Source organism: Melanerpes formicivorus, unplaced genomic scaffold, assembly GCF_026170545.1.
Source record: "Melanerpes formicivorus ecotype bairdi unplaced genomic scaffold, bMelFor1.0.p_v2 SCAF_157, whole genome shotgun sequence".
Lineage (NCBI taxonomy): Eukaryota > Metazoa > Chordata > Aves > Piciformes > Picidae > Melanerpes > Melanerpes formicivorus.
Genome location: NW_027142509.1, coordinates 622,091 through 630,891, shown reverse-complemented (window position 1 = coordinate 630,891; position 8,801 = coordinate 622,091). Strand labels below are relative to the sequence as shown.

Genomic DNA, 8,801 nt, shown 5'->3' with positions numbered 1-8,801 from the left:
CTTTGTTGGTTGGAAGGTGTCTGCGTGGTCTGTAGTAAAGAACCTTTTGGTATGTCTTGAGTAATTGGCAAATTATATTGGCGTGTGGTAATAGCCCATGTCTGTGTTCTTCGTGTATGCAGCATGGGCTTTGTTTTGCTGTTTCAGTGCCGTAGCTGTAAATAACAAAACACAGTGACTGTACTCCAGGCAGGCAGAGTGGAGCGTGTTGCCTGCAGAAGGAGTGGGTAAAGTCTGCTGATCCTTCCCAAACCAGCCGTACTCCACGCCGGGGACTCTCGTTAGCCTCTCCTGGAAACGTAAACATGAGCATCACCCCTGGAGGGCTTTTGTTCGGGGTTTGACAAATCCTCCAGGTCGCCAGTGGGGCTCCAGAGCCCTGCGGTGAGCCCCAGCCAGGCGGCGGCGAGGAGCGGCTGCTGCGGAGACTCCCTCAGCCACGGGGACCCGGAGCCAAAATCTTGGACTAAAGCGCAGCAGCGCTGCCGCTCTCGAGGAGATCACCGCGCTTTATTCATTCCCAGCCCGGGAACACCGACGGCTCCCCCGAGCAGCGCAGCGCTGCCTCTCGGACCGGGGTCTCCCCGCTCGGGGGTTGCCTTGAAACCGAAAGCGGCTGCTGCCCGCAGGGGCGGTGGCAGCAGTCAGGGGCGGTGGCAGCAGTCAGGGGCGGTGGCACTTGCGCTTCCTCGCCGCGCCCCCCGCCCTGCCGCCGCCGCGCCCGCAGCCGAGCCTCGCGCAACACGGAGGCGGCTCCGCAGCTCTTGGTACCCCGCCGGCGGCGGCGGCCACCGCGGTCCCGCCACGGGCCCCGCCTGGAGGGCAGTGAGCGCCGGTACAGGTGCGGCGGGGGGTGCGGGAGGTGCCAGGGCTGCGGGAGTCACGGCGGCGCCGGGCCCGGCAGGTGCCTAGGCGGAGCGGAGCCGGGGAGCGGGGCTGGGTCTGCGCGGAGCCCCCAGGCTGCGGCAGTCGGCGCTAGCCGGGCGCGGCCCCGGCCTCGGGTGCCATTGATGCCACTGCTGTGCAGGCTCCTCTTGCCCCCTCTGCTCAGGGGAAAAGGCTGCGCTGGGCATTTTGGCTGGAAACCCCAAAATGTGTGAATACCTGAACTTGATGCCCTCTGGAGTTCTGCGTTGGTGTGAATGGAGCCCTCGTCTCGCGGTGTTAGAGCACTCCTGTGGTCTAGAGAGCTGAGCCCAGCTGCTGCCGGCGTGAGCTCCCCTCACGAACGGATGCATCGACGCCGCCTTCCCCCGGCCATGCCGTACGGGAGCGTAGGCCCAGCGAACGCCGCAGAGACTGGCAGGGCTGGGAGATTTTGGAGGCTGAGAAAGAAACAAAGACGCAGGGGCTGCTAGAATAGAGCAGTCTGGTCTTTACAGCTCCTCTGATCTTGTTAACTTGCAGGGAACTGTAGCAAGTATCCCTGCTGGGGTCAGCTGAATGCTTCTGAGGGAAGGGATTTCCCCTTCTGTGTGTATGGAGGGAGACCCAGGCGCTCCTGTGGTTTTCCCCGATTAACGGTGCCCTGGGAGCAGGCTGAGGCAATAGGCTTTGGCCAAGTGCTGTCAACACTCTTAAGATTTAAAAGGGAAAATGGAGAGCTCCTATTGTTGCACTTCATGAATTGCTTTGCCTATTGTTCGCTGGCCTGTGCATTCCCCCCTGCCAGCCAAGAACAACTTTCCTCACAACTTCCGTTTTACGACTAGGGGGTGGCTGAAAGGAGGGCGGTGATGTGCTAAAAACAGCCGGGTATGTTCAGGTCAGGCATGTCTCCAGGCTGGTAGCAGCAACACGGTTCTATTTTTAAACCACTCCCGCTGATCCTGCACAGAGCGTGCAGATTGAATGAAGAACATCAGGCTAAGGCATTCTGGGATGCTCCTGTGCAGGAATCGGTCTGGCTGCTATTGCATTGCATCTTGTTTTACGTGGGGGCTGCATTGCATCATTGCCTTTGATCTTTGTGGGAGCTGTGGTGGTCCTGTGTACACCCAGGATTTGCTGCTAGCTTTGATTAATTTGTTTTCTTCCTGTCATGTGGAGAAATATTTGCCATGGGTGAGGGATCTGCTGTGCTGGGGGCTGTGCAAACAGAGGGCAAAACTGGTGCCCTTGGCCCAAGGGGATTTATTGTTCAAGCTGGGAGGGAGGTACATACCTGTGTACAAGAGCAGTAGGAGCCAGTGCAACCCCACAGACCAGTGAGACAGTCAGAAAGCCACTGTTCCCACCTGCTTCATAAATAAGATGTTACAGGAGAGGTTTGAAGTAGAATAGTCTAATATCATAGTAGTATCATAGTATCATAGCATCATAGTATCAGTCAGGGTTGGAAGGGACCACAAGGATCAGCTAGTTCCAACCCCCCTGCCATGGGCAGGGACACCCCACACTACATCAGCCTGGCCACAGCCTCCTCCAGCCTGGGCTTAAACACCTCCAGGGACAGGGCCTCAACCACCTCCCTGGACAACCCATTCCAGGGTTTCACCACTCTCATGGGGAAGAACTTCCTCCTCACCTCCAGCCTGAATCTCCCCACCTCCAGCTTCATTCCATTCCCCCTAGTCCTATCACTCCCTGAGATCCTGAGCAGTCCCTCCCCAGCCTTCCTGTAGGCCCCTTCAGATACTGGAAGGCCACAATGAGGTCACCTGGGAGCCTTCTCTTCTGCAGACTGAACAGCCCCAACTCCTTCAGTCTGTCCTCACAGGAGAGGTGCTCCAGCCCTCTGCTCATCCTCCTGGCCCTTCTCTGGACACCTTCCAGCACCTCCACATCCCTCTTGGAATAGGGGCTCCAGAACTGGAGGCAGTACTCCAGGTGGGGTCTCCCCAGAGCTGAGCAGAGGGGGAGAATCACCTCCCTTGACCTGCTGGCCACACTTCTCCTGCTGCAGCCCAGGATCTGATTGGCTTTCGGGGCTGCAAGTGCACACTGAGAGCTCCTGTTGAGCTTCTCCTCCCCCAGCACCCCCAAGGCTCTCTCCTCAGGGCTGCTTTCCAGCCAGGCCCTGCCCAGCCTGGATTTGTGCCTGGGATTGCCTCGACCCAGATGTAGGACCCTGCCCTTGGTCTTGTTGAACCTCCTGAGGTTGGCTTGTGCCCACCTCTCCAGCCTGTCAAGGTCCCTCTGCATGGCCTCCCTTCCCTCCAGCTGTCTGCTGCACCACACAGCTTGGTGTCATCAGCAAACTTGCTGAGGGTGCACTCAATGCCACTGTCCATGGCACTCACAAAGATGTTGAACAACACAGGTGTCCTACCCTGTCAGTATGCACTTGCTGCTCAAATACATAACAAGGAAGTGGTGGAGCCTGTTGTCATAATTTGGCCAGAGATGAAACCCACCCTTCAAATCATTGAAGGGGATGCAGGGGCCAGTTGAAGGAGACAAGCAACAGGCCTCGAAAGTCAAGAGGTTTTGGTGCAGTGGGGAAGTGGAGGGACAGACAACGAGGTGATGTGACCGTAGCTGTGGCTTAGAAAAATGATCCCTGCAGCAGCACCGTGAGTAAATGAATAAGTGAAAGACTGCATTTCAAGAGAAATGAGTTTAATGAGGATGGGCAAGAGTTTCAATCAAGTGGACAAGAAATACTGTGTTGTGTAGAGACACGAAGCAGAAGATGGTGAGACGTTGTAGCGATCTAACACTCCAAGCCTGAGAGAGAGATGAAAGTTATGGACCTGAGTGGAATATGGAGTGGCTATATCAGGTTTGAACACTGAGGGGCTGTGCAGAAGAAAGCCTGTTGGGGAAGCCTAGGGGCAGTGAGCTATCTTTCTGTCCACATTGAAGCCTCAGATTCTACAGCAGTGAGCTGGAGTGAATTCTCATAGGTCCTCCTTCAGCCGATGAGGATCCCTTTGAAGGAGGTAGTCACTGCAGCCAATGGAGAAGTCCACATTGGGGCAGATGCTCCATACTGCAGCTCATGGAGGACCCACACTGGAGAAGCCTTTCCCTGAAGGAGTGTATACCATGGCAGGAATGCTATGATGGAGCAGGAGAATAGTATGAGGAATAAGGAAAGGCAGATATGAAATGTTCTGTATAGCCTTTTCTACATGAAGCTGCTCTGGCAGGGGCTAGGGTTGGAGTGGCTGGAGAGCTGCCAAACAGAAAGGGACCTGGGGGTACTGGTTGACAGCTGGCTGAACATGAGCCAGCAGTGTGCCCAGGTGGCCAAGAAGGCAAATGGTATCCTGGCCTGCATCAAGAATAGTGTGGCCAGCAGGAGCAGGGAAGTCATTGTGCCCCTGTACTCAGCACTGGTTAGGCCACACCTTGAGTCCTGTGTCCAGTTCTGGGCCCCTCAGTTTAGGAAAGATGTTGAGATGCTGGAAGGTGTCCAGAGAAGGGCAACAAAGCTGGGGAGAGGCCTTGAGCACAGCCCTGTGAGGAGAGGCTGAGGGAGCTGGGATTGTTTAGCCTGGAGAAGAGGAGGCTCAGGGGTGACCTCATTGCCCTCTACAACTACCTGAAGGGTGTTTGTAGCCTGGAGGGGTTGGTCTCTTCTCCCAGACAACCAGCACCAGAACAAGAGGACACAGTCTCAAACTGCACCAGGGGAAGTTTAGGCTTGGAGGTGAGGAGAAAGTTCTTCACTGAGAGAGTTGTTAGCCATTGGAATGTGCTGCCCAGGGAGGTGGTGGAGTCCCCATCCCTGGAGGTGTTCAAGAGGGGATTGGACGTGGCACTTGGTGCCATGGTCTAGTAGTCATGATGTCTGTGGTGACAGGTTGGACTTGATGATCTTTGAGGTCTTTTCCAACCTTGTTGATTCTATGATTCTATGATTCTAAGGTAGAAGTCATCCACAGGCCAGATACCAGAGGAAGGAGTGAGAGTTTGCCCTACGCAGGAAGATGGTCTGGGGCAATAGGGCACATCTGTGAGTTGTTGGCAGGAAACTTCGGCTGAAAAGGTGTAAGATGCTAAAAGATAAGATGCAGAGTGCTACTGAGAAGGAAGGAAGAAAAGCTTGTGGTGCTCACAGGCACAGGGGAAGGCACAGGAGTAACTGTGGAGTTTAGAGAGAATGAGGAATGACATCCAGGAGGGGACACAATTTTGAAGCTAGACAGCTGCTGCGAGAAATTTTGACAGAAGGAGTTTCAAAAAGCACAAAGTGCTGAAAGCAGACAGCTTGTTAATTCACCCCCACAGGCTCCCTGAGCAGCTCCTCTAAGACAGGAACATAGTTTTTACACAGCCATCAAAGCTACCTGCCAGATCATTCTGTGCCACATATTTTTTGGGTCACTTTGCCTGCAGTGGGCACCTGCAGGAGTACTTGACACTGGGCTTGATTTGTGTCCTGTCTTTAGGCCAGCCTATAGCCCTCTGTCTTCTTCAGTTCTTTGACTGAGCCTTTGATTTTACATCAATAAGATGTTATTTATCATCAATAAATAGCTGATTATGGAGAAGCCTTCCTTGACCTGTAACTTTTCTTGGACTTTCAGTCATCTTGAGACAGTGGAGGGTGGCTGCAGTGATACAGGCAGTTTCTTTCATCTTGCAGACATATTGTCTTCAGCAGTGTTTAGCAGCATACCTGGAGCAGCCTGCCAATCTGAGGGCACTGCTGCAGGACCTTACTACCAGCACACCCATGGGTCTGGGCCTTGAGATGCTGTGAGGTTTTTGGAACTTCTTGTTTTGATTTCTGGTCCTTTTCAATCCAAGTTCTATGGCAAATGACTGTGAAGAGTGAATATTCATGCTGTGACACTCTTAGTCCCTTATCTGTATTGGTTTGGTCTGCAGCGTGCAGTTGTTCCATCCTCTTCCCTCAGCCCAGGAAAGAAGATAATCCCTTTACCCCAGTGGTAATCCCTTTACCCCAGTGTGTGGCTGGGCTCAGGAAGGTGTGTCCAGTTCTGGGCCCTTCAATTTAGGAAGGACATTGAGACACTTGAACTTGTTCAGAGAAGGGCAACCAGGCTGGGGAGAGGCCTTGAGCACAGCCCTGTGAGGAGAGGCTGAGGGAGCTGGGGTTGTTTAGCCTGGAGAAGAGGAGGCTCAGGGGAGACCTTCTTGCTGTCTACAACTACCTGAAGGGAGGTTGTAGCCAGGTGGGAGTTGGTCTCTTCTCCCAGGCAACCAGCACCAGAACAAGAGGACACAGTCTGAAGCTGTGCCAGGGGAAGTTTAGGCTGGAGGTGAGGAGAAAGTTCTTCACCGAGAGAGTCATTTGTCATTGGGATGTGCTGCCCAGGGAGGTGGTGGAGTCCCCATCCCTGGAGGTGTTCAAAAGAGGATTGGACGTGGCACTTGAAGCCATGGTTTAGTTAGTCATGAGGTGTTGGGTGACAGGTTGGACTTGATCTCTGAGGTCTTTTCCAACCTTATTGATTCCATGATTCTATGAATCTATGAAACTTGAGTCATATGTACTGATAATAAAGAATGTAAGAATTTCCCTAGCTCCCTCAGCTCTGTCTTGCATCAAATAAACAAGTGTGTGAGAAACTGTCTGCCCCTAAACTACAGTGGTTTTGATATTGGACAGCCTAGAGTGCTCTATAATGAAGTGTGCCTGCCATGGGGAGATGGGGTGGCCTGTGAAAGCAGGGGTTTATATGTAATACACTGACATTTGCATAGAGGGATTTCCTAAGGGCACATATGTTGCTGTGTGCTTATTTCACAGAAGACAGCATTGAAATGTAGAAGTTGGGGAGGGCTTTGTTTGGTCTTATTATTACACAAAGACACCTAATGACTAATCAAACCTCAAGGGGAGGAACAGTCTGCAAAGCAGTTTCTGCTGAAGTAGTCACTGTGAGACACACAATGTTTTCAGTCTCATCTGATGTATCCATGCACTACTGGGCATGACCTATAAAGGAAAACAAAAGAAAACAAAACAAAAACCCCACCAGAAAAGGCCAAATACCCAACAAAACACCTTATCTGTTTGTCTGTCTCACTGTCACTGGCATTAAAAGCTGTGGTGGCACAAGGTTTCACTGTGGAGTTACCAATGTGGACCCTGAGATGCATCTTGAGGTCACTGTTCAAGAAGGGATCGGATGTGGCACTTGGTGCCATGGTCTAGTCATGAGGTCTGTGGTGACAGGTTGGACTTGATGACCTTTGAGGTCTCTTCCAACCTTAGTGGTACTGTGATGCTGTGAACAGTGGCATTGCTCACTGCTGGGAGCAATAAAGCTAAAACTGATGGCAGCAGTGAGAGTGGAATTGAATGCTGCCCCCATTATGTTTAGCATCCTCCTTAGAAGGCATCTCACCTGATTCCAAAAGGGGCAGACCTCTGTGCCTTGCTCTTGGTACTCATCCAGGCTTGTGCCAGCGGTAGGGCTTGCTGTGCAGCTGCATTTCTGCCTGGCTGCAGCCACGGACACAGATGGGCTGCAGTACCACTTTCAATTGCAGGTGGTATTTACAGAGGGGGCCACATGAAAACACCTCTTCCAGTGCATATCTCCATAAATCTCCAGGCTGTCCTGTCTGACCTCTTGGGGAAGAACTTCTTAAGAACACATGTCCCAGCGGAGGCCAGTGACAAGCGGAGTCCCTCAGGGATCAGTCTGGGGACCTGTCTTGTTCAACAGCTTTGTGGGTGCCCTGGACAGTGGCCTTGAGTGCACCCTCAGCAAGTTTGCTGATGACACCAAGCTGTGTGGTGCAGCAGACAGCTGGAGGGAAGGGAGGCCATCCAGAGGGACCTGGACAGGCTGGAGAGGTGGGCACAAGCCAACCTCAGGAGGTTCAATAAGAGCAAGGGCAGGGTCCTGCATCTGGGTGGAGGCAATCCCAGGCTAAATCCAGGCTGGGCAGGGACTGGCTGGAAAGCAGCCCTGAGGAGAGAGACTTGGGGGTGCTGGTGGACAAGAAGCTCAACAGGAGCTCTCAGTGTGCACTTGCAGCCCAGAAAGCCAACCAGAGCCTGGGCTGCAGCAGGAGAAGTGTGGCCAGCAGGGCAAGGGAGGTGATTCTCCCCCTCTGCTCAGCTCTGCTGAGACCCCACCTGGAGTACTGCCTCCAGGTCTGGAGCCCCTATTCCAAGAGGGATGTGGAGGTGCTGGAAGGTGTCCAGAGAAGGGCCAGGAGGATGATCAGAGGGCTGGAGCACCTCTCCTGTGAGGACAGACTGAAGGAGTTGGGGCTGCTCAGTCTGGGGAAGAGAAGGCTCCCAGGTGACCTCATTGTGGCCTTCCAGTATCTGAAGGGGGCTACAGGAAGGCTGGGGAGGGACTGCTCAGGATATCAGGGAGTGATAGGACTAGGGGGAATGGAATGAAGCTGGAGGTGGGGAGATTCAGGCTGGAGGTGAGGAGGAAGTTCTTCCCCATGAGAGTGGTGAAGCCCTGGAATGGGTTGTCCAGGGAGGTGGTTGAGGCCCTGTCCCTGGAGGTGTTTAAGGCCAGGCTGGCTGAGGCTGTGGCCAGGCTGATCTAGTGTGGGGTGTCCCTGCCCATGGCAGGGGGGTTGGAACTAGATGATCCTTGTGGTCCCTTCCAACCCTGACTGATACTATGATACTATGATACTATGATACATCCTCTCTCCTGGCACTGCTTTCCTAACAGCAAGTCCCTGGGGTCCCAAACAGCACTTGAATTTTTACATTATCAGTTATCTTTTTAGTGAGGACTGTGACAAGACAAAGTAAGTGTCCATATGTTGTCAAATATATGTGTGCATTAGAGCAAAATGCACTGAACCTGTGAATTCCTGAGGCTGCAGCAGAGGCAGTCATTTGCTTGTGGAATGAGGCAACATGTCAGAAGAAGAGAGGGGTCAGCCTTAGCAAAATTTGA

At 53.2% G+C, this 8,801-nt stretch overlaps 1 protein-coding gene across 1 annotated transcript in view; it reads left to right on the top strand.

The window, feature by feature from the left end:
• The first annotated feature begins 738 nt into the window (after window positions 1–738).
• Window positions 739–8,801, top strand: part of TRAF5 (TNF receptor associated factor 5) — a 38,372-nt gene continuing 30,309 nt past the window's right edge. Inside the window, exon 1 of the mRNA XM_068168752.1 lies at window positions 739–841. The gene's annotated coding sequence lies outside the window, so the exon portion shown is untranslated. The remainder of the gene's footprint in view (window positions 842–8,801) is intronic.